The sequence below is a fragment of the Syngnathoides biaculeatus genome, chromosome 16, assembly GCF_019802595.1.
Source record: "Syngnathoides biaculeatus isolate LvHL_M chromosome 16, ASM1980259v1, whole genome shotgun sequence".
NCBI classification, from domain to species: domain Eukaryota; kingdom Metazoa; phylum Chordata; class Actinopteri; order Syngnathiformes; family Syngnathidae; genus Syngnathoides; species Syngnathoides biaculeatus.
In genome coordinates this window covers 21,394,929-21,421,752 of record NC_084655.1, presented here as the reverse complement: position 1 = coordinate 21,421,752, position 26,824 = coordinate 21,394,929, and the positions used below count along the sequence as shown (strand labels likewise).

The window sequence follows — 26,824 nt, the reverse complement described above, 5'->3', positions numbered from 1 at the left end:
AACCAACGGTGCAGGGGCGGACCCAAATGCAGGACTCCAAGACGAGGACATGACGTTAGACGTGGTTTAATTTCGGAAGCTGGTCGACACCAAAAAGCAGTCCAAAACAAGGCAGAGGCAAAAAAAACGCTAGGCTCGGCAGGATCCAAAAAGACATTCAGCAAAGTCTTCTCAATCTTAACAGGTCGGGATTAACCAAAGGGCACAGAATCGCTGTGACGGGGATAGCTCAACACCACACTTACTCCGAGTGGTGGAGAATCCAACTGGCGGTGAACGCAACGCACTGACACAAGGCAACGAACTGGCAACGCCAGTGACAAAACGCCAAAGGTAAATACATGGTCTAATTAGAGTCCACCTGGAAAACAGCTGTGGCCGGTGACAGGTGTCAGAGGTGACACCGCCCAGAGCGGTGGCCAGGCCACGCCCCTCTTGGCTGTGGTCCAGCCTTGCTCATGACAGGTACCTTCTTCTGGCAATCTTAGACGTTCTGCTCTTTCTGTTCGATAGTTACTAGTACTTTGCAATGGACACATTTAACAGTTGTTGTTGTTTTTTTTCAGTGTAAAATGTTCCAAAAACGTTTGATAGTCTCTGTCTTGTATTTCTAAATGGGGTAGTTCATGAGTCTGCAGTAGCATTAGCCAATGTGGGGAAGAAAAAAAAAATAACTGTGAAGCTTTGACACGTTGTTAGTTTAAACATTTCAGACCTAGCTGAGGATGGCGACACACACCACATTACTACCATCTAAAGGAAATAAATAAAAACATCATTTTCTGGGATGTTATTGCTGTTTCCCGCACCCACACAAAGATCACAAAAAATAAGTCATACCAGACCATTACGGAAAATGCGTTATTTATCCGCCTCTGCCCTTTACGCAGAACGCCAGCCAGAGAACATTTCACGGCTCCGATGCCACCTCTGAATGCCGTATATTGGCTGGATGATGTTATACCCTAATTCAGTGTCAGTTATTACAGGACAATGAGGCGGAAAGCGGTTGCAAAATGTCGGCTTTAAAGGCCACCGTACACGGGGGTTGTGATATTTTTTCCAGACATGTTTGGGATTGTTCGTCTCTGCGCTTCCGCAACCGAGAGCCACCACAGTTTAATCTGGATCTGCTTCTTTTCTCCAATGTACTGCACCTCAATTACTTGGTATAAATAATTTCCTTCCTGGTACAGATCCCGCTGCGTCTCCGCCACTGTGCATTTGTGGCCTTTCCGTGAGACCAAAGGTCCGTCTCGGGGTGGCTGCTTCACCGGGATTTAAGGTCCCCGTTAATCTCCTGCCTTTGTAGCGATGGCGGTAAAACACATTCCCGTGCTCATGCTCTGTAGCAGCCAGCTTTGGTGTCTGGCTTAAGCTTGCAGCAACAAGGCAGCGAAGATCCCTCCATTTTTTCTTTCCATGTGAGGAATTTTTTGGGGGTGCTGTACTGTTGGACGCGTATATTTTGAGGATTAGTGGCTTAATCGACCTTGTAATGGGGAGATCAGAGTGGCATAGAAGCATGGAACAAAACACGCACACACAAATTGACACTTCGCTGGACTCCTCCCATTGAAGCTAACAAATGCTCACATCCCGACTACTGAAACCACACACCTGTCATCACGTGCTCAGAGTCAAGTCAAAGGCCACTACTGTGTCTGAAACCAGCCGGCTCCCACTGGGTATGGTCTGCTGTATGTACACACCACACATGAAGACTAATAACCTCATATGTCTTCCCCTCAACAGCCAGAAAATGTACTCTTACACGGCGCGGTCTATTAAAATACATTGGACACCTTAGCACCACTCACCGCTCCCATATACCGTAGGTAATATGCTGCGGCTGCACAGTACACCGAGGTCTCTCTGAGGGGTCAGCGTATTGTCTCAATGAACAATGAGCACTCTGGCTAATGCTTGTGCGGACTCCGGAGGTCACCCAACTGAGTCACCCGCCATGAATTTCCAGTAGCGGACGTCCATCTATTTTCTGTCGGCGTGCAGTCCAAAGGCTTCTTTTTTTGTTGTTGTTTTCTTTTTCCCACCCGCCAACTGGTGTTCTGAACTGGTTTGAGTTGGAGGACTGAGATGTAATCCATGTGTTATCTCTCAAACAGCGTCGCTCGTGGAATCCGGTGCAATGTGGTTGATAAGATGAGCAAACAGTTGGGATCATTAGAGCGGAGATATTGTGTAATCACCGCTCTAATCTTCTCCTAATTCCAACATCTCCAAACCTGCCAGAGCCTCCGAATCGTGCGCGCCGATACACTAAACCCAACAAACATGCGCTCGGTTCCAAATGCGCAAATCAGATCCAAGTCAAGCAGCGCAAACACTTGTCCATGCAAAAAGTGTGGCCACCCGTCCATCCGTGATCGATAATGTTTGTCCTACTTAGCATCATGGGTGAGGTAGAGTCGGCTAGCTGTCTGGGGCGGGGTATAACCTGGAGTCGTTGGCAGTCAAGGAGGAGCTTTGTTTATCCACTTCTGGAAAACAAAAGTACCCATCCCTTGTTTATTAACAACCGGGCAAAACTAGAAAACAGAAGCAAAGCGAAAGGACCTCAGACAGCTGAAGGAATTCAGAAACAACGCAGTATTATTTCTGCTTGTAATGTAGGTTCATCTCCTGAATGGATTGAGGTACGCACTGGAAAGGAGAGGAATGGAAATTAGCTGAAGTAAAACAGAATATATGTGCGTGAATGAGAGGGGAGGAGGAGGAAGAGTGAAGCTCCAGGGGGAAGAGATGGCGAGGGTTGGATGACTTCAAATAATTGGGGTCAAGAATACAGAGCAATGGTGAGTGTGGTAAGGAAGTGAAGAAATGGGTCCAAGTGGGATGGAACAGTTGGCAGAAGGTGTCTGGTGTTCTATGTGGCAAAGTCTATAAAACAGTGGTGAGGCCGGCCATGATGGACGGATAAGAGACGGTGGCCCTGAAGAAACAGGAAGCAGAACTGGAGGTAGCAGAAATGAAGACGTTGAGGTTATAGCTCGGAGTGAGCAGGTTGGATAGGATTAGAAATGAGCTCATTGGAGGGACAGAACAAAGTTGGATGTTTTGGAGACAAGGTTCTATCGAGAGAGCAGACTTCGATGGTTTGGACATGTTGAGAGGCGAGAAAGTGAGGAAATTGGTAGAAGGGTGACGAGGATGGAGCTACCAAGGAAGAGAGAGCGAGAGGAAGACCAAAGAAAAGGTTGATGAGGTTGTTGTGAGGGAGGATGCACGAGATAGGCTTAGATGGAAAAAGATGACACGCCGCGGCGACCCCTAACGGGACAAGCCGAAAGAAAAAGAATAAAAATGTAGCTTCATCTCCTCTTTTTTTATTTTTACTGGATTGTACATTCTAAAAGTTCAAACTGGTCAATCTTATACTATAGTAACACTCATGCTACCAACACAGCAACCGTGGCTAACGTTGGCTTGTTTACAGTGCTAATGTTGGCGTTAGTACTGATATTTTGTTTGGCACAAGTATGAACCTAAACAATTGCTTGCCGTTATGAATGTCCATGTTTAGGGAATCGTACTTGTGCAATCTGGAACGAGCGCGGGATGGGAAAAAGTGGACCTTTGCCACACCCACGTTAAAGAAACGCAAAGTAGTGGAGCCACACATGCAATTACTCACATTTACAGGTCCAGGCCGCTTAAGTGTCACTTAAAACGTTTTCTATACCGTTAATAAAAGTTTTATGACGGTGAACAGATCATCCACTGTGCCCCTTGTCAGGTGTATATAGGCGTGTTATTACAACACGTACGCGGTCCAACATGTAACTGTTCTTTTCATCTAAACTAATAACAAGCTGTGTGCACACAGCCGTTTCAGAAGAAAGAATAAATAAAATCAATACCCTCTGGGTCAAAAATCAAGATTTCTTTTATCCTGCTATTTTTTTCCCCCCTCTTTCGTCTGGCCCTCACCACTACCCGCCTTCTTCGGCTGAAATTGGCCGCCTCCTGATCTCTGTGGTAGTCCTTGCAGCACCAGTCGCCCCCCTCCCCCGCTGATCTCTGCTGGTACAATGCCTCCAAGGCTGATCGATTCCAATAATAAGACATTTTCCCAGGTTGCTCATCTCCTCTCTGTGACCCACAGCGACGCCCCCGGCCCGGGACCCCAATCCTGGAAGCTCGACTCCCACGCACCTGTAGGTCATCTCGGCCCCGCATTTATTTGATAGCCGCTGCTGGATTTGTCTTGGCTCGCTCACCACCCCGGGGGATGTAAAAAGGGAGCGGAAGAGGAAAGGATAAGGGCCCATTTGGGGAAACATGAGGAGATGTAGATGCCGTACAATCTAATTCATCAAATCTGGCATCTTTTCTTCTCTAATGGGGAACCAAACAAAACCGGATTTCTCAATTTAGGAGCGCTTGCAGATGGACAGAAGATTGAAGGCGCTCAAGATGGGCAACATGGACGGACATCATTCCCACGTCTCGCAGGAAATGGGAGGAAGACACGAAGAGGCAGCCTGTTTTTTTTTTGTTTAGATTTGTGTGTGGTTTTTTTTTTTTGGGTTTTTTTTTGCACTAAGTCCTTGGCAAAATTAAAATGCTGCGTGCGTGCCAGTGAAGCCTGTTTGTAATTAATTGAATTGACGGACGCAGCCTGCAAGACAAAGACGACCGAGAGAAAGGTTTCACCGTGGGGGGGGACGTAAAAAAACTCTTTACGACCCGCTTTTTTTTTTTCCCCCCCTATGTAAAGTTTACAGAAGCCTTGTTTCGTCGCTGTAGTTTGTCTTATTTATTTGAAGTTAGTGGCTTAATGAGATCCCAGTGGTACCACAATAACTACCAATGTGGAAACAAGAGAGAGACTGTCGGGAACGAGGAGGGAGGGGAAAAACCGATGAATGACAGGAGAATGGATCCATATCAGAGAAGTAATGGAATATTGGAAGGATACCAAGAAATGGTACCACCACTGCTGACCCAGTAACCGGGCTCAACTGTTGCTTATTGATAAACATCCCTCGTGAGCTACCAGATTGAGTACCCCGAGCCCAGCCCGAGACCGATTGGCCGCAGCGTCGCAGTGGCACCGCTCCAGCTATTTGTGCCCAGCAAAGGAATGGAAAACAGATGCCACATAAAATGCTCTGGCACTGGGGCCATGTGTGGATTCACTCGCTCCATTTTTCTCTTTGAACAATGCCGCTTTATTACAAGGATAAATACACTGGATGGTTGCACGCGCAAATGTGCATGTGCTTATGCTGCAGAGTGGATCTAAGCCTCTACACACAGGTTTCTAACGATCATGACAAACTGTTGTGTTAAACGTTTGAGATTTTTGGTTACATATCTATGATCGGCTCAACTATTCTGAGACATATTTGCATGGTACGTACAGTGTGGTGTTGATGAGGGACATTTATTGTCCAGATCTCAAAATTAAAACCTAGCATTCTACAGTGCAAAATTTGTGTGAATGAAAATAAACAACTGCCAATATCAAATATACTACTATATACTACACTTTTGAGCTGACGTATGCCGTAATGTACTGATTGATTTTTGTTTTTCCGGACATGTATGTTTGCTGTGTAACTGTTATGTTATTTTCTCCCTACACACTAATTTTCTGTTCACAGTTGTAGTCTCTGTTCTATTGTGGTTTCAGACAGATTTCTGCTAAAGGTTTACCAGACCACCTAAGCACTTATCCTGGTGTTTCACAGTTCACGTTATCGGCGTAGTTAGGAGGGCTTTGCCGTCCTGTTTTTCCCTTTTTGCTTGATGTGTCGCATGATTAGCCAATCCTCGTCCTCCTATAGGGATAATTATAACCGTCAGAAGTGTGAAAAAGATGAGAGGTGAATAAAATTATTCACCAGCATGGAGGTGGATGAGCGGCTCCAGACCATGAGAAGACAGGGTTCAGGAGTTCTAGCTGGACAGCTCCAGATCACAGCAAGTTAGCTTAGCACCTGTCATTATATGGTTTATCATATTGAATTTATTCATGAAATTTGTACTGGCCAGCATCTGAAGCGTCGTCTCGGCCTGACCCTGTTGCGTGCTGGCCGTTAATGTCGGACAATGGATTTTTTTTTAATATCCGGAACAATCGGTTTTACGGGCGAAACAAGCTCAGTAATCTCTGTATCAAAATACAGATTATTCGTAACATTTGGCTGTTTTTATGATTGCCTTACAACCTGATGACTATGAGATCATCCCGCAAAGATACGCTACACCAAAAGTCTGTTTTCCCGATGATTTGAAGTCTGTTAACTTGTTCTTTACTTTTTTTTTTTTTTTTTGGGGGGGGGAATGCAAACACCACCGGAGGTATTTTGCAGCTAGTGTGTGACGAATTGAGGCGCAGAGCGCGGAGGCAAGCTGCGTGGCGGCGACGAGAGGCGAGGAGATGAAGGCGCGGAAATATGTAGAGCTAAAGACTTCGGAAGAGCATAATCAGCACTTATGCAAACACTCCCCCAAAAAAAAAAACTACACAGAGCCATACATGCTGCGTGTTTCGCTGTGCGACGAATCCCATCCATACTGGGATGTCACACTGGCCGAAGCGTTCTCTTGGAAAAGTGACTGCTTGTTGTGGTGTGAGGCTATTACATGGTCTAACAGAGCTTGACTAATAATGTAGATACAGTCAACCTAAACACTTCCTTCCCAGACCAAATACCACAGCAGTTGGACCCTTTTTTACTAACTACTCATGCCTGTGATCGCTCTCAACCATGACTGTCAACACAGAAACGAAGACCGGGCGATATAGCCTGAAAATTAAAATCGCTTTTTTTTTTTCCCGCCAAAATCTGTATTCTGATTTTAATCCAGTTTCACTTCTATGAAAAGAAAATTAAAAAAAAAAAAAAAAAAAAACACTGTTTGAAAAAAAGTTTAGTTTGTTTTTTTTTTCCCTAGGTTCTGGCATTTGCTTTGTTATTCCTAATATGAAACAAGCTATGAAATAGTTTTTCCAAAGAATGTCTTTTGGGTTTTTTTTGGGGTGGAGGGGTGAGCATTAACATGCGTCATGTTAAACACAAATAACGTAAGTTGTTGTTTTTTCTTAACAGATAACGTGAAAGTAAATTTTTCCTTTTTTTTTCTTTTTTAGTCATATGAATGTGAGATGCCTTGGAGAATTTGCTTTAAAAAAAAAATGAAACATTTCAAAATATTTAACCTTTGTTTATGCCCAATCCCATTTGGAGTTAATTTAGATTATGTCCATGTATGTAGTTGTAACCCCACTGACGCCACTGCATAAAGTTTGTTAAAAAATATACATTAAAACTAAAAAAAAAATGATTTCGACTTGGATGGAGGCTTCCAACTTTCGTTATTTTGTCATTTAGAGTTGTATATGGGAGGTTGAGTGTCTTTGCCAATAATTTGCAACTTGGAACCACATACCTCGGGTCAAAAGCTTTACTCCATATGGCAGTCACTCACATTTGAAAAATGTACGGGTGTGGTCAGTCATGCCCGCAGATGTAAAGTTACGGGTGTGTGTTCTGTTTGTAATTATGAGTGTACCCCTTTAAGAGCGGCGGGGGGCATCAGGTAAACTAGGAAGTTGAAGTAGGCAGTGGTTCACTGCGCTGGATCGGTTTTCATGTGCACTGAGTGTGTTCGACAAGTGCGCAATTGCGTAGTGGCGCAGCTTCGAGGGAACATTGGTCAAGACTACCCAAATATGCGATGTCTTGTATTTCGACTCGTAACAAATTTTACGGGCGTGATTTTTCGTGCTCGACTGTGCAGATTTGTGAGTGCGATGGCGCGCAAATCACAGTGACTGACATGGTGTCGACTGAACGAAAGAAACAAGTAGTTGTCACTATCCATGTTTCATTGCACTTTACGCGTTTGCTCGTCAGTTTGAAAAGCAGTGGGAGGATTTCCCAAAGGACTCCCCGTGGGATGCATCGTCGTCGTGGCTGAGCACACATCTGCCTCTTGCTCAAACCACAACTCGCAACACAATTTTCAAGTCCAAAGTGCTTTTGCATCGACACCTTCACTCCCTAAAAAGGTGTGGCGAGAGGGTGCGGAGATGGTGACTGTTGTTTTTGTTAATGGTGATTCTTGTTTTAAAGTTTGCCTTCTGCGCTTTGCTGCTGATTGGATCGATGTCGCGTAGCGACAAAAGCGAGAAAAGGAGATGAGGCGTGAAAAATTACTGTATTTAAAGGTCAAGTGTCAACCTATAAACATTTTAAAATTGATATTGTAATGAAAAATACACATAACATTATTCACTTCAATGTCTATATGAAAAAATAAATATGAAAGGAGAGTTGCAGAAGTGTCATTCGACATCCAAGTGGTCGCCATATTGGCTGCATTTCCTGCCCGTGACGTCACCCCGGAGATTCGCCATTGAAAATTCGCAGGGGCCCCTACTACGGCTACTGTGGCCCCACGGAAGCTCTTTTCGAAGAAGAGAACATCTCACAACCGAGTGAAGTTACTGGGGTAATATTACCCTATTGTTTCAAACCATATTTAGAGGATATGTGGATCAGGGCCAAACCACTTCACCGCCTGATCCACCTCCGCGCGGCGGTGATAAACGCCGCCCGAGAGTGACGATGACGCCGTGGCCAAACCACCTCCCTGTCCGATCCACTTCCGCGGCGGAGATGAGCCAGCCCGGCCTCGTCAACAAGGTCGGCGGCCGGCTCGGCCTTGTCGACAAGGCCGGGAAGTCTGAGCCATATACGTCAAAATCATGTTTTGTGGTGAAAGAAGGCATGGGTCCATACCGGCTGCTGTTTTTTAATTAATAACATACTAAAAATCATGCATTTCATGACAGTGCCCCTTTAATTGTCAGCCTCCGTCGACGTTTGTGATGTTGTAATTGCGCCAAGCCAAAATATGTCCTTGATGAGGTTTAGGGTTACATGTACTGCCACCAGTGCCCATTACGCTGACTCCTCGCAAATTTGCTTCATTGCTCTCAAGTGATGGAAAACAGAGCAGACTATAAAAAGGTGTCATTGTTCCTTTTTCCTTCTCAATGATTTGACCATCCATGAGGAAAAAAATGAAGCTGCACAACTGCCAATGTTGTTCCACCAATCTATATTACCTTCCAGTCAATGCGCTGGAGGTTCCAGGTGACATAATAGCGTTGCATAATAACAGCACGACAATGCACGCGTCTGCACAAAAAGAGGCTCTTTGGGCATTGTAATGGAATGCCATTAGCCCGCGCGCACACAAGCACCGAGCTCAATGGCCTCCGTTGCAAGTGGTGGCGCGCTAACTGCAAAATGTCTGAATGGCGACGCGCGGCGCATTTCACACGAGCCACGCCCCCGCGCGTCAGACCTTCTGCCACCGCACAGCCGCCCTCTTTCAAAACCCACTCCCTCCCTTGACTCATTTCTTCCTTCATCAACTCAATGACATCCATCTATGGGCCGTGACATTACAGAGAAACAGAACCGAGGAATGAGGATGGGAGAAGTGAAGGGAAAAAAAAATGGGTTAGCAAGGTTGGGGGGCTTAGAATAAGATTGAGAGGGGAGCAAGCGAGACGGGGGGGGGGGCGTGGGGGGGGAGCGTGTGAGCGACTCCGTCAATGTCACGAGGCGACGTCGAGGTTGCCGCAGACATGGGTGAAGGAGCGGTGAAGCAGCTTTGACAGCGGCCCACTCGTGCGACGAGGGGAACCGCTCTCCTTGAGAGAAAAAACTCAATAATTCAAAAGAGGAGGAAAGAGCAAAAAAAAAAAAAAAGAGCGTCAGGAAAGGGGGCCAGACAGTGCCTGACACATTTTTAGGGTTTACTCTGAGGTAGGGGGCTTGGGAGGGCCTTAAAATGACTAGTCAGGATCATCAAATACCGATTTACAATACGCTACTGAAGTCCATTTTGCAATTTTTCATTTTCGGAATATAAATAACACATACACTGGATAAAGGTTTAATAATACCCCGGAGCTTGGACAGTGATGTGATATTTTCACCCATTTCCGACAGCTATTTTCCTCATTAGGGTTGGAATTTGCGCTGCACTGTGGAGACGTCATAAGGATTCTCCTAATAAGCCAGGTGAGCGGTTTTCAGTGTCAAGGAAGTAAGACGTCTTTGTTTTTCAATGAGGTCAATATCTTTGCGGGTGGGGGGGAGTTAAGATCAGCTGTTGGTAGAAAACGATTGAGCAAATTCATCGTGCGGCGAGTGCGTTTGTTCTTGTTTTTCCCCGACAATCCAGTTACAAACTATTCCAAGGTGTGATGTTTTTGACTTTTTTTCGGCGCAAATGAACTGAAATTTCAGCAAAGCGAGGGAAGGTTGATATTCGGCAAAGGGGGGTTCTCTGATTCTTTTCCAAATCAAACTTGGACCGGTGAGACGGTCTGAGCGTTCCCGGTGCTGCAAAGCCTCTTTGTGATTAATGCGCATGCACGTATATTTTGTAACCTTCCGGCCAGTCTTAAACATCCCCGTCAATTTGTCGCCGAGTGCTCATGTTCGCTATGGACGTCTCAAAAAGACGAATGTTAGCTCCCCCTATGTAGAAGAAGGGGAACTATGAGACCGGGACATTTCCCAATAAGGATCTGCTACGTACCCAGAGTTCCCCTGTTAGTAACGCACGCACATTCATCACAAGGAGAATTTTTAGCACGGGGGAGCACTCAGACCGTCACACCGGGCTGCACCCAAGCACAGGAAGAACATGGAACCGCCAGAGGAACGCCGGAGACAATATCCAGTCCCCTAAACTCAGAACTGTAAGGCAGATGTGCCATGGATAGTTTTCACCCTAAGCAGTTCCATTGTAGTGAGAAAAACTAGCTAGCTAACTATCCCGAAAACTCGCCTAGCAACACTTTGACACTGCGCCAACTGATTTCCTTTTGAAGATCAAGGATTTTTCGGCATGAATGGAACATTCTGACAAAATATCTAAGTGGCGGTTTATCGGCTACGAACCAGGAAAACAGGATTTGAACTCGCAAAAAAAAAAAAAAAAACGTGTACGAGGAAATACAAAATGGCACTCCAACAATTTTCAGTTAGGCCTTGGATCCTCAAGAGCGCATTCACTACTACCCAAAAAAAAAAAAAAAAAAAGGTCAAGTGATGAGTAATAGAATCACAAGTTCACGGGATTCAAGTATTTAGTAACAAAAGTGAACTTGGTTTTTAGTTGGGTGAGCTATTACCTTTTAAAATATCAAAAAAGCAGACAAAGCTTGCTGTGGTTTCTCATATACAACCACACAAAATACTGGATTATCCACCACTGTCGTTCTCTATCTACAGTGTGCTTTTTTTTTTTTTTTCTTGAACTCATAAACTCAACACTGAGTTATGCTGCTATAATGTCACATTATTCTCCCAGCTGAGGCAATTTTATCATTCAACATTTATTCGGTTATCCAACCAGCAGAATTATGTGCTGCAGCTTTAACCAAGTGAACTTAATTTAGCTTTGTGGGAAAAAGGTAATATGACTAAGATGGCATGTAATGAGGAAGGAGGCGTGTACCCAGAAAGAAAAAAAGAGAGAGAGAGAGAAAGGAAAGACATTAATTCAGAGATTTAGCTCTTAGCTAAATGAATGTTCAGCGGGGTAAAAATAAAAAACAGGGTCACGGTGAGTGAAGCTGAGACATGAGGATACAGATTGGAATTCTTCCCATTGCAGATACTTCTAAATGTCTTTCTAGGGGCAAAAAAAATTATATTATGGAGGATTTAGGAATGTGAAAATGTTGGTAGGTGGGATGACAATAATAGCCGCTGAGCTAATTAGAAGATGACTTCAATTAAGCAATAAGCAACAAGATAATCGCTATCATTTCTCCAAACTCTAATTTGAGTGCAGATATTCATTTATGTGAAGAATGGTGTTCATTTTCTCCATCTTGCACACTATTCCCCTCAGTGCCACTAGAAAACACCATCTTGATAATTCTGGATTTGATGTGCGAAGGGGCCGCAGTGCATCCTGCTGGTGGAGACCATCTATGACAGGCCTCACGCAGCATACGTACGCTTGGAAAATGTATTTTGTGCGTACAGCACTTTTTTAAATTAAAACTGTCCAACAGCATGCGGCAGGTTAAAAATCATTTTAAAACAAGTAAACATCTGAGAATTATGCAGAGAAAGTTCTGAATCGCTTTTGGCAGAGGTGGAAACTGATCAGCTTTTAACGGGTAGCGACTCAACATAAGGTACAGTCAGAAGTGGGTAGAGTTGAAAACTACTCTGAGTAACTGTTGAGTAACCTTCGAGCATGTCGCGGCAACTAAAACAAAAATGTAATCATTAGAAAAGCAGAAAATGAGTCGAATTCACCCACGAGAAATGGTCTTGATGAGGAGGAAAAGAGCAACGTTGTTTTTGTTTGTTTCTTGTAAGATGAAATGTGGCCATTTTTAGGAAGACACAGATGACAGTGTAGTTCACACTGTAACTGTTCTTTTTCATAATCCATCCATCCATCCATCTTCATAGCCGCTTATCCTCACAAGGGTCGTGGGAGTGTTTGCAGCCTATCCCGGCTGTCAACGGGCAGGAGGCGGAGTACACCGTGAACTGGTTGGCAGGCAATCACAGGGCGCATAGAGACAGACAACAGTCGCAATCACAATCACACCGAGGGGCAATTTAGAGTGTCCATTTAATGTTGCATGTTTTTGGGAGATGGGAGGAAACCGGAGTGCCCGGAGAAAACCCACGCAGGCACGGGAAGAACATGCAAACGCCACACAGGCAGAGCCGGGATTGACCCCGGGACCTCAGAACTGTGAGGCTAACGCTTTCCAGCTGATCCACCGTGATGCCTATTTTTCATAATCTATAAAGTAAACACCGATTGAATGTAACTCCAGGGTGGGTTTTGCGTAATCTGACAACGAGTCTCACATAATTGTTTCAGCCATTCTTCATGTCAGTTCGTAACTTTGAGAACGTTCAGCAGGTGGCCAACGCCAGCGACTCCTCTGTGAACATGCCATGACTCGCATACTAAACATTTTAATGACCCCCGTGAGTTGTTGTTAACCGTCCTTGGGTCCCTAGAAAGGATCTTTTTGAAATCCCAGCCATAATTTTTATTACCATGGTAGCTCATTACGCATTCGCATCAGTCCTGCTGTTTTGTTAGCGTCTAACGTGATACCACTGATGATAACTTTAGGTACAAAGGGGAAATGAACATTTTTTTTTTTGTACAGGAACCTTAAATAATGGGAAATAATTTGAGTAAAGAACAGAGTCGGTGCAATCTGAAGTTGCATTAGCCAGGTACAAAAGAAACGAAGGGAGAAAGGTACTTTTCAGGTGGATTGAAGGAAGGCAGAAGTGTAGGTTGTCACAAAGCGAGCAGGTCAGGAAAGAAAAAGGAAAAAAAACGAGTCTGAGGTGGAAGCGGAGATTTAATTTCAAAGAAAGGCATAAAAGCAGGTTGGTGAAAGGGATGCAAGGAAGGATACAGTGAACCCCCCCCCCCCCCTTTATCGCCGTGGATATATATCACCGACCTGCAATATAGAGTAACTAAAAACTGGTTCTCTCTTCCCACACACTTTCAACACAATTTCCTAAAACGTACTTTTACCCAATAAGAGACAAAGCATGCTTGCGTCGAGCTGTTTATTTGTCACCCTCAGTTCCATTTCACTGTAAAACTGACCCATAAAAGAGGATTAAACATTGTATGTCTTAACACTGGAATGTTCAATCTTAACATACAAGTCCTCCAGCCAAAAGCTAGCATACAATGATAGACAGGTTGATGATATTTACCATAGATACTACACACCTACTGTACAAACCTTCAAAAAAAAAACAAACACGAAATGGCACCACTCGCAGGCATAAATCCTCCCTACACTGTGGAAATAACTAATAAATAAAGCGTCAAAATGTGGTTATGGGGGCGTCTTGCACTTAACCACAATGCATCTCTTCCAGGTGACCTCATCTGTTTTTGTGACTTTCCGTTTGTCCCACCAGGGGTTAAGTGCGAGTCACCCGCATGATTTATTTGGCGCAGCTTTTACGCCGCACGCCCTTCCTGACACAACCGACCCATTTTTTTAATCCACTCTTGTGCATGTTCCAGCACCACATAATTCTATACTAAAGGCGCGCAAATCTAAATTCGGACTTGCCTATAGAGCTCGTGGACCTACGTCAGAAAATCACGTGACTTTTGTTTACCTCGCCATATTGCCGGCCTCGCAAAGCATTAATCAATGCTAAGTCGGTTGGAGACGACACGAAAATATGTCTTATAGCACGACGCCCAGAGTCTTGTCCGATACCGTTAGACATTTAGAAGGGGAAAATAAACGAGGGTACGTGGAAAAATTTGATAAACTTGGCCCGTATTTAATGCCGAAGTCGATGTTTTCGCCGATAAGAAAGTGGACTGTTAATTCGCTTCCACTTGTCTTGGACAACTGGATCTACACATGGATCTGGTGAGTAAGTTGTCGAGATTTAAAGGGAAAAGTTTGAAAGCGTAGAAAAGTCTGGACGCATACGAATACTTTGTTGCTGGGTCTGTTCTCAATCAGGAATAAATCTCACATAGTGACGGTTTTGACGGCTCGTGAACGCGGAAGCGCGTTCGGCCACACGTTAACCTTTGCCGGAATCCGTCGATCTTTTCAGATAGTATTCAATACAAATACTAATATTTCAATAAATGACCCCGAGTTTTACACAAACTCTCATTCATTAATTATGATTGAAAAAAACTTGGAACATGGAAGCGATTGCGCCCACACTTAACCTCTGTAAACCTCTGCGACTGAATGTTTTGGTTTGTTTTGTTTTTTTTACATACATTGTTCTCAAATGAGCCAACTTGGCATCATACAGTAAATACTTCTTGGTAATTTGAGATTGAGGAGAATAATTCCTACCTGAAATGAAGCGATCGCTACACAGCTGTGTGTGTATTTTGGTTGGGCACCATCCGTCATGTCAAATTGTTGAAATCTATCGATATTTTCTGGTCTGGTATTCCAGAGAATGATCTCTTTGAATATCTGTCTCGTTTATTGTGACAACCAACAGCACAACAGGTCTCGGGTATTGTAAATATTCTCCTACGGTTCAACGCCTCCCGCAATGTCGAGCGGCCGTGTTCGACCGGCAATATGGCGCTGAGAAAATGGTGACGTCACGTGCACGAGCTCTATATGAAGTGAAAACCGACAATAAATGAGCGCTTATAAGTCTGTGGTACGTTGGGGTCACAAAAGACGAGCAGGGAAACGTTGCACTGCATTGACATAATATGAGCCAATGACCTCTCGAGTGCATGGGCTAGCCCCATTTTTATCATTTTCAAGTTAAAAGACGAGATGAATAGAGAAACGGCATAGCTTTCAGAAGCATATATTTCTAAATTCAGGGAAAGTTCAAATTTTGACATGCTAGCACTTTTCCTAATTCAACAGCACAAGTACTGAACCAACTCTCAATCCCAGTTTTCGCGTCCCACAAAAAAAAATCCCAGAATGTGAGGCTCAGAAAGTAAATATTGCTTTAATGTGAGTGTCAGTGCACCTGCATATTTGTGTCAGTGAACGTTATCATTTTTCATGAAGCATCGATAGCTTTGAGGGATGTTGGGAATGAACTAAAAGGTGAGGGAAAACAATTTGCGCCAAATCAAAAGTATCTTGAAGAGGTAATCACTGCCATATAAATCACAGAAATGGAAATCCTCCAGATGTGATTGCAGCTATTAAATTTTAAACTCCACTTCTGTAAAATGACAAAAATGTAGTCAGCCCGCTTGAGTTCTCAGTAAGTGAAACCTTTTAACCAACGGACACGTGGACATCGGGAAAGACGTGTGGCTGCTGTACTGTTGTGCTCCCTGGCACTCACGGATGCAAAATATATGTAAAATAATGCTAAATAATTGCTAAATAACGATCCCAAAGATATCGAGTCAAAGAGATTTCATTTATCCCGGGAGCCACGCAGACATTTTGTGATCATTCCTGCACCTCCAAACTAAATCACACCCGCATAACATTTATTCTCTACACGCTTACAAATGACGGCAATCAATTTCAAGTGTCTTTCAAAACAATATGAAGTACATCAGTCTGTGTTTATTAACTTAGTGGCGTTGAAACGAGTCCGGAGGGGCTCGCTTTTAGACAAATGGGCTTTCTGGAATCCACATTAGGGCAGGGATCATCGCGTTGCCACGTGGGAAGTGACGGCGCTGTGGGCGCTTCGCCGCGTCTTTAAATATCGCCTTTACCGTCCAAAATGATATGAATGCAATCGTGAAAACATTTAACAACAGCTATTCATTTGTAGTGTTTTGTGCCCCTCGTTTTGTAGTCAATTTTAAAAGTCAATAGATGTGGCGAATACGTACGACATTTGGTGAGAATATAAATAATGTCTTTTATTATGCCACCCTTCAAAAATAATGACTCTTATAGATTTTTTTTTCGTTTTATTAGATTAATGCCACTAATAGCCCGAAGGTCTCGTTAGTAAACAGAACATTGTGAAATATTTGTGCAAATTTAATGCGCCGCCATAAACTTGCGAGGTGCACATTACAGAGGCCTGGCATTTGGGCGGTGACCGCTCGAGTGGGGATTGTTACGATCAAGCGATAAAAGGGAATACAATCACTGCTCGCAACATGAGGAACAGCTGCAGAAGCTGACACAAGGGGTGTCGAACCTCTGGAAAGGTTTTTCACAGCGACTGTATTGTAAGACGAAAATGGTGGCCACAAGGTGCTCAGGACAGGGGAGGACGTCCGCGTAAGGTTTCCTTGAGGTATGCTCACGTACTTTTAATACGATACGGCTGGCAACCAAGCAACAAAACGTAACGTAGCATACCAAGCTAGTGCTAGCACTCGTGGTTGCGTGTAAACATCCCACTGGTTTTTTTTTGAACAGGTGATCTGACCATAGCAGAGAACTCCAAGGCACATACTTTACAATTCAAGGATCTCACGGCACACCAACAAACAAAAATGTCACAAAAAGTGGATAAATAAAAATAATAAATATATATTTTGTGAACAATTAGGCACACAAGTATATTCAGTAAATGAACAGGTCATTTAAATCACTCATTGGTCCAACTTGTGATCGGATCGGTGGACGACTATCGTTTTTTCAAACTCGCCGATCGGCCCAAAAATTCTGAGTGTACATATCAAAACATATCATCTGATAAACGTTTCTTTTTTTAACATGACAGTCCTGTATGACACTTTCACTTTTGTGTCAATCAAAATAAAATTCAAAAATTCTCCCAAAATGGTAGTCACGTAGCTGGACAAGTCTGACTAATGTTGCGGACAAAAACTTGTAAAATGGGGCACTTGTACATACCGTATCTTATAAATTAGTCTTGAAATTTGAGTAGCTCGCCCCTGGTAGCTCTCATGCCGGACACCTGCTCTGCTCAGCCTGCCTGCTTTACTCTTAAGGGGTCTACAAAGCCGACTGCTCTGACTTTCTGGTTCCTACATTTCCTCCGTCATGAAGGGTGGCAGGGGGTGGTTTGGCCTCATAGCCCAAGGCGAGGAGAAGTTCTCCGTGTGGATGAAAGCTCGAGCAGAGCAGAACTTTCCCACTTATTTCCTCACAGAGCCTTTGAGCACCGCAGGGACCGAGCAGAAGCAAGTCATGTAAAAAGTTTGGTTAGGGGGAGATTTTAAACTGAATACCTAATCCCAGCCATGACCGTGGATCCGTGTTCGGAGAGATGCCCTCCGTTATACGTGCCACCAACTTGCCACTTAATTTTTTTTTTTTTTCAATACCTCTAAAGTCAAACACAATCCCTTACTGGATCGTGTAGGAAATGATGGAAACTGAAATAAACACTTTTGAACTGGTCAAACTGTGGACATTCTAAAATATGCAATCATCATTTTGGCAATTGTATCCTTACCTACGATATTGCTCGCAAACCATCAACAAAACATTCCCGAGCCTAGCAAGCTAGTGCTAGCACTCGTGGTTGTTTGTAAACATGCTGCCGTCCTGTTGAACACGAGATATTGACCAGAGCAGTGAATTCCAACTTTTTTGGGCCCAAGAAACATCCTGGTACTTTCAAATCTAGATACATTAATTGCTGTATCTAATTATTGCCATCCTGTAGAAGACCATTAACTTGTTCTGTCTGTCGCTATGGCTCAGTGGCATAAATGGATGAAAAAGAACAAAAATACATTATTCATGATTACGTAAACTCCATCTTACTGATTTACTCGGCTCAAAGATCGGTTATCGTTTTTTTTTTCTCAACTCACTGATCGGCCCCAATAAAGCCTAAGCATTATTGATCATTTGTATGACATTTACAGAGACAGTACAAGCTTTGATCTTTCAGTTCTTCGGTGTAAAAAAAGAAAAAATTCAGCCCTTGAGGAGTTATTCATGACTAAATGAATAACCTCCATCCATTCATCCGCTCTGCACAATCTTTTAATTGAATCCAACATGACCAAATGTAGCACACTTTAAAATATCTAAAAATATATTCAGAGTCCCAGCAGACCCACGCAATGCAACTATTTTTTTTTTTCTGCAAACATAAAACATATTCAATCATTTTGCCTTAAGCCGCCTACTGGCTTACGCTGCATGCGGACCGGTACATCGTGTTCAGAACGTTCGGGTCAGCATTTTGTGGACTTTTATTAAAAATGTAAAAAAATAAAAATATAATGCTGAATTTGCCGAGCCGGTGCTTCCACCTTCAATTCCAGCTTGTTGTTCCTGATGATGAGAATATTTTTTTCTCAGGGCTGGAAATACTGTACACTACAAATTCCTTTTAAGTCGGCCCGGCAACAAAAATTTACACGAGGTGCATACAAAACGTGTCCAAACCAGCCTGGAATTTGCTCCTTGTCTGAAAAAGAAAATAACCAAATGTATAATATAATATATAGTAAACCATACATGCATCGAAACTTATATATTCTGTGTGCATGTATACTGCAACATGAAGTGCCGAGAGTTGGGAGGGTGACCGTATATAACCATATTTGTCCACTAGCTGGGGCTCTCGCTGTCTCTGTGACCAAATGTGGAAATATTTTCTGTGTGTTTTCTTGAGCAAAATGAGTTCAGAGTTCAAACCTGTAGATTTTATGGGAACAATACGTGATTAACCTTTAACAGGTTTAATATCATCGAAAATTTTAAGCCCAGAGTATCATTTTCTGAAAGGATCTGATTTTTCTCTCTGCAAAATTTTATTTGGTCCAGAGAGGGTTAAACTGCAATCACACCAGCAAAAATTCAAAGTATCACACCACTAAAAAAAAAAAAAAAAAAAAAAGAGAGAGAAAAAGGTGGACTTTAATCGCATTTAGAAAAAGTATTGTTTGTTTTGTTGACTTGATTCTAATTATAGATTGTCTAAAAAATTGGTATAATTTGTATATAAGTCTGTTTATTAATCCTTGACAGTACACTTAATATTACGTAGAATACGAAGTACAGTCATACAGTCCGAGAAAAACAATTTTAAAAATTAAAACAAACAAAAAAAAAAAGAGTACTCCAATTTTAGTTCTGCACATTATATACATTTTTTAAAAAAAGTTCATCTTGAATGTATGAGAGTGGACAAGCTAAATCAGCACATTCGCCGTGCTGTGCTCTACGAGGGCAATTTATTCTTGAGAAAATGAAGGAAATATCATTTTTCACATATTGTAAAAAGGTAACACAACGCGGCCTTGTTCCAAGGCAGACATGTTTTGCCTCCACATCCATTGAAATTTTTTTTGGGGGCACCCAAACACCCGCAAAATATAAAAAAAATACACAGGGTCATAAATAAAATTGGGATTCTATGTACTCTATACGATGTATGCTAATATCAAAATGGATTTAACACACCCCAAACCAAAGGATAATTTGTTAGAAACATCTGTGACTGCAAGGAAGAGAAAATTGTCATAATTGAGCGGAAAGCCGACTGCGCTCTCATTTGCTGACACACACGTTACTCACCAGACAGGAACATGGCTTTTAAAGCCACACACATTCAAAGTCCCAGACACTAGAGTGGACAGTGTGAGGGTGGCGTCCCCAAGTGGACAAAATGAATAGCTGCATTTCATGTGAACATTTTATCTTATTAAATCAATCTTTATCTGACTATTTGATTAATCAATGGGATACATTTGGGGAATGAATTCTAAAAATGTATTTGATAGCTGCAACCAAGGTATGACTCAGCTTAATAGAAAAAGTTCCTGCTTTGGAACAATTTTTGTAAACAACAAAGCCAATTTCCTTCATAATTGAAAAATACCGCCAAGTTTTGGTACACAGTACTTAAATCAAGCACTTGTACTCGGTCAAATCACGCCATATAGATGACATCTCGTTACTGATGGGTTTGGGTTTTTTTTTTCTTCATTTCAGTTGACTTTGCAATTTGACATTGTTGGAAATATGAGTCATATTCGATAAATCAAACTGGCAAAGAGCTGAACGATGTTGAACGGCAACCTACCGGAAGAAGTCGCTGGCCGTCAGATCAGTGTCCTCAATCCAGGTGCTCGCCTTTTGGGGCTAGAAAAACACATTTCGATCAGTTATTGCTTTTTCAATCAAACACGACATGAAAATAAGACTAAACAGCAATATGAAATGTAAGTATTTCATATGTATCTGGCCTACATCACTCTGGACTCAACAAATACTGGCAAGAATGGTTGGCAGGTTCTGCCTTTATTTATCTCTTGTCAAGTTTTCAAGTTACATTTTCCTCATCTTTATCTTAAAAAAAAAAAACACTGATTCCTACAGTTCAATTAATACATTGTTAGCATTTATGTTAGGAAAAGGCACGAATTGAACCAGAGCCAGTTTAACAAGCGTGGCGCTTTCTTACGAGCGTTAAAATATCTCAATCCAAACACAAAATGTCGCGAAATTAAAGTTTACGTACTCGCGCGACGATTGTCGACAGAAAATATGACACGGCAAAACTTAATGACTCTGAAATAACTTTTTAAAAAGAAACTAAATGATGAGCTTGCTAAACTTGTCGTGTGTCACGCCGTGCAGGCAAAAGGAACACGGGAAGTAGAACACACTGGCTTTTCACAATAAAAACCGGAGGTCTAACTCAAATAGAAAGCTTCAACGTGATGACAAAATAAAAGTAAGTCAAGGTGGCTTCTGGATAGATAGATAGATAGATAGATAGATAGATAGATAGATAGATAGATAGATAGATAGATAGATAGATAGATAGATAGATAGATAGATAGATAGATAGATAGATAGATAGATAGATAGATAGATAGATAGATAGATAGATAGATAGATAGATAGATAGATAGATAGATAGATAGATAGATAGATAGATAGATAGATAGAGAAGCAAAGAGCACTTCACTAAAGGCAATAAAAGGAAGTGATTTATTTCAAAGCAGTTTTTTTTTTCTTTTTGCTTCATAGTTTCCATAAAGATCGGAAACTGGGGGTGGGGGGTGGGGGTAAGAGAAGTTAGAAGTTCCAGTGAAAGTCTGTCTCCTGGCTCACACATTTTTTTTAAACGAGAACAGTGGCAGGATATAGGAACTCTGTCAGAAACGCGCCCATTTTTTTATTATTATTATTATTTTTTTTTAGTGAGGCCTACTGTTCTCTGAGCGTGCGACTCGGCGCGATGCGGTTATTATTTCCCTTGTGACGACAATTGCAAATGTCTTTCGGCGCAGTCAGTCTGAAAATAAGCGCGACCGAAGAGGCCGGGCGTGAGACGAGACGGCGTTGCGTCTCCGTCCTGATCCCCTTTTCTGCCCAATGTTTGTCAGGAAGCTGTTGAGACAGCTGGGTTTGCACCGACGTCCCTCCTCATTGTTTGAGAACTCCGAAACGAGGCACGGCCGGCGCAAAATAGTCCGAAATGTTGTGCGCGCGCCATCTTTTTGTATGCGCAGGAAGAAGGTGGTGAGATAACAGGATAAGCCTTTGAATGGTTGCTTGGGTGCAGTTTTACATTCTACGCAGGCTCAAACTGACTCAAACGCTGCATCAAACAGTCGGGATTTGCAAAATGTACATGTTACAAAAATTTTCTGCATATGCCAATGATTGATTGTGAATGAAAGCTACAGTCAATCATCATCAATGAAAGTTGATCTAATTACAGTGTATTAGAATACAAACAGGAGAGCAACACATGAAGACCGAATAAAAACAATACTCAAAGTCATACATTTTTTATCCTCTGCAAAGAACAACTATCACTATGGCACTACAGTGTACTGAGGAGCTGTTGCCATGTTCATGTACTGTATATCCATATTTCTGGATTATAGCACAGTGTCCGTGGAAATTCCTCCCATAATTACATTTTGCAGTTATACAGTCGCCCACCCTCAAAGATCTCCCCTTTAAGGATGCTCCTCCATTGGTTCTCAAAAGGGTTGAGGTCAGGGGATGTGTGTGGCCCCGCCATATGTTTTCCTCCCTGTATCCTCTTAGCAGCCACAGCTTCAGTCGTGTATTTTACAGCGTGGGATGGTGCATTGTCAAAATTATTTACCATAATTTCTGCCCAATAAGCCACGACTTTTTTCCACATGCATTCAGCCCTGCGGTTTATGCGGTGATGCGTCCAATTTGTGCATTTTTTTCTAATGGCCGCAAGGGGGCACTCGAGTGGAAAAGGTAAGAGTGAGACCGGTGGAATATATGTGCCGAGGACGTGACTTTTACCGGTATGTTTTGTTTTTTAACCGGCCCTGTTAGCGCTAGCGTTGGTGCTGAGCTAGCGTTTTGTTACTGTCGTCTCTAAGTGATTTTTACCGGTATTTTTTTTTTAACCGGCCCTTTTAGTGCTGTGCTAGCGTGTTGCTACTCTGTAGCTGCCATGGTTGTTTTTTTTTTTTTTTTTTTTTACCAGCCCTGTTCATGCTACCATGTTTTTGCTATGCTAAGCTAAGGTATTAAAACTTTGAAAACTCTTTCTGTGTACAGTCTTCCTTTGTAAATATCTCGTGTTTCAATGTGGGTACTTGCGGCTTTTACACAGGTGCGGCTTATCTTATGTATGTACCAAACGGTATTTCCTTTACAAATGTACTGGGTGAGGCTTAATACAGGTGCGCTCTGTAGTCCGGAAATTACAGTACTGTGGAAGTTGCGGTCCATCTTTTTGTACCGTGCCGGGAAACATTTGGTGATAAAGTCCAGATATGTTTCAGAAGTCAATTTAACCTTAACCCTGCCAAATTTGACCTTTTTGGGGCCTGCCAGCTCATTGGTGACAACGTAGCCCTTTTTTTTTTTTTTTTTTTTTTTTTGACTTGGTGTTTCTGCACCGGCCATCCAGAACTCCATCCGTACGGACTATACCAAGTGGCACAGCGTTCATGACCTACCTGACATAAACCTTTCCTTTAATACGCCTGAATCAGACACAAAATTGTCTGACCATACGATGTTTTTCTTTATTTTTTAATGTGGGGCATTTTCATTCCTTTCACAATCCAGTGGCCTGACTATTCACTGACTTGCTTGATAATGCAGAGTAAAATCTTTGTGAAATTGTTTTTTTAATCGTCTGGAAAGCTAAGAACTAATTAAGATTCAGATTCAAAAGCGTATAAACTTAAGCTCAGCAGGTGCACCGAATGAATCGCAAGGTTGGTTTGTATCCAAAACAATCACAATCGCTCTTTTGTGCGTTTAAGTCGCTGTTTACCAAATCTTTTGACACATTCTTCCTGTAATTCTGATTCTGTGTCACAGCTCTCCAAAAACTCATTTTTTTTTAAGGTCATTTTCTTGTCAGCGACATTTCAAGGCACCCCCCCCCCCATCCCCCCCACCCGCCATTCCACCCCCTCCCCGGAGAACCGCCGTCTGTCGGTTTCACGTCGAAAAACGACCACCCGGCCCGGCGGGTTAGCGTCCGCGTGCGGAGTCGCGCCCTACGAATGGCCTTGTCGATCGGTGCCGGATTCGAGAAAAGACGCCGGATGCGAGGCCGAGGTGTTGTTTTGTGAACTCGAGTTGCGCAACAACATGCCCGCGGTGTCAATGACTTCTTCGTTATCGGCCCTAAAGTTACAAGTGAAGTGGGTGGAAACTCGCAAGAAGGTCCAAATCGAGAAGTTGAAGTAAATTATGTGTCCCGCTTACATCAGAAGGTTCCTCTTTTGTTTGTCAGCATTTAAACATTTGATTGAAACTGCGTGATGGCGACAACTGTATCTCGTTTTAGGGTGGATTTGAATTTGAATTTTTATTTAAGGAAAATGACTGATGATGTACCAAGCACACAACTTCTCCATGCACTAATTAGAAAAACAAAAACACCGCCGACCACGCCCACAAGGTTCTTCCTCGGATGACCAACTAAGGGCTACCAATACTTTAGATGCCACATGTATGTGGTACTAGAGCGGCTCCAACTGCAAAAGACAAATTCTGTGTATGTCTTTGACGTACGGAAATTGGCTTCGTATGATTAAAGCTCCTCTCCGCACTTCAACATAGTTCCTTAGCACTTCGCGTCAAAGCAAAAGCTTTATATGAGACAAAGTTTTGTCGTTAGCACAAAAAATGCGGAATGGTAAATTTTTCAGTGACTAACAGAGGATAGGGCCAGCAGATTATTTGGGATTAGGATGAATCTGGGAGTGGCGAATTTGTGAATACGTCAGGGAATAAAAAGCAGCACTGTACGGATGATGAAAATGTATTTGCAGTCATCGCTTTTTAATTTTGCAAGTGGCACTTCCACGTTTGGTTTAAGGTCCCCTATTAAATCCATTCTTTGTATGCTACAATTACTTTGTTAGCTATTTAGAATTGCCACAGTTATCCAACTAACCGCGTGAGCAAAGGTTCCATAGCGTATTTAATGGTCCGCTATCATGAGATGCATGATTTTTAGTGTTATTAATGGAAAAAAAAGGCAGCCGTTTTGCACCACACAACACGATTTTGACGTTTACGTCTTTTTGTCACTCCCGCCATGAAAATCCTCTCGAGGGATTTGTTTTCGAAGCAGGAAGTGACGTTAGTAGCAGCTCGTATGGTTCTACCAGTTTTACCTGCTGGAAGGTAGCTCGTTGTTCCTTCGTGTTAGCCAAAATGCCGGGTCGTCGCATTGCTGGATATTGTTCGAACCCTCGGGAGGATGGGTTTGTTCTTCATACTTTTCAAAAAGACCCGCTTTGTCGTGAAAAATGGATTGCACGGGTGCAAAGGACCAGAGCTTTGTGGGTTCCAAGTGACAGGTTGGTGTGAACACAGCTATTAAAATAAATAATAGTTTTTTTTTTTTTGGGGGGGGGGAATCCTCTTAGAATGTAACAAAAGATCCGCGGCCGTAAGTCAGGGGTTCTAAATGTGTCGACGCCGGGCACGACTTCAGCGAACACGGCTTCGGCCGGGCTGGCTCATACGTACATGTCTGGGAGTCTATTGTTCGTTCGAAGTGATCCGCATATCATCTAAATATGGCTCAAAACGATAGGGTAAAAATGCCCTGGTCACTTCACTCGATTATGAGATGTTCTCTTCTTCGGAAAGAGCTTCCGTGTCCCATAGTAGGTGGCACGGCACGTTTTCAATGGCAAATGTCCCGATGTGACATCATGGACAGACGTTGCAGGCAATATGGCTACCGCTCGGATGTCGAATGAGACTTCCGCAACTTTGCGCATGGATAACACGTTCTCCGCTCATTTTTATTTTTTCGTATGGACATTGAAGTGAATAATGTCATGTGTATTTTTCATGACAATATCTATTTTAGAATTTTTGTAGGCATGACACTTGACAGTACTTCAACTGCCAACTCTCTTACGAGTTCTGATGGTGAAAGTGTCACGAACGTTCCTTCTCCTTTGTAGTTCTTGGTCTTTGGGAAGCTAAGTCAAACATAGCGGGCAGCTAGCGAGTGTTGGCTGACGAAGATATCGCCTTGTAGCGCCGGAGAAAAGGAGTCGGAGGCGGAGTGTCGGACACAGAAACAGAACTTGCTTTATTGTTCGACATCACCAAACTACTCGCATAACGGCGGGAACTCTGTTAACCTTTCCTCCGGAAGCGCAACAACAAAAACAGTCCGTGCGGAACCCCGCACCCCAACTCGAGGTCCCGCGGGTGAATTATGTAAACACCACAGCCTCGTCTTCAAAAGTCGCCATTTTTACCTCAAACACAACCCCAAATTTACCGCATTTAATGACAACAGAGGTTATTTTGTTTAGTAGCCCGCAACATATCGACAGCGGAAATCGTCGTCCCGCCTGACCTTTTCCGTGTGAAGTGGCTAATGTGTCGCCGCGCTTACGGTCGACTGATTCATTCGCCTCGATTAAATATAAAACTGATATCCGCCGGATCAGATGCGGCACCGGGCACACAGTCTGGCACCGGTTTACGACCGGGACCCCCAAACCTCCAATGAAGAATTATCCCGGCAGAAAAGTGGGGGGCCTAAAATCGTGCTCCGAATGGCACACGGAGAACATTATAAAAATATTATTGAGCAGCTGATTAGATACATAATGCAAGATCATTTTACGGTGGACAATGCGGTTTATCGGTCCCAAACCGCCTCAATCTGGTTGTGCCGTCTACCCAACAAAGTCCTCTTTGTGCTCTTTTATGTTTTGATTCGCTGCATTTCGATTCTGATACGCAAACCCCGGGGAAAATCCAAATCCGAACACGTTGGGACAAACACAAGAAAGGGAAGTTTCTCCCCCCCCTCCATTTTATTTCCAAGTTTAACATCAGGCGCCATTGTTTTACGGTCATGTCCATTGTCGC

At 43.0% G+C, this 26,824-nt stretch overlaps 1 protein-coding gene across 7 annotated transcripts in view; it reads right to left on the bottom strand.

Moving 5' to 3' along the window:
• adgrl1a (adhesion G protein-coupled receptor L1a) overlaps positions 1-26,824 on the bottom strand; it is a 266,475-nt gene that overhangs the window by 228,302 nt on the left and 11,349 nt on the right. For 4 of the 7 annotated variants that reach the window (XM_061847083.1, XM_061847081.1, XM_061847091.1 and 1 more), the window contains exons 1-2: positions 20,970-21,107; positions 20,532-20,590 (exon numbers count right to left, since the gene is read on the bottom strand). The gene's annotated coding sequence lies outside the window, so the exon portion shown is untranslated. Of the gene's footprint in view, positions 1-20,531; positions 20,591-20,969; positions 21,108-26,824 lie in introns of those variants that run through there. The other 3 variants (XM_061847086.1, XM_061847084.1, XM_061847087.1) reach the window with 1 other exon arrangement.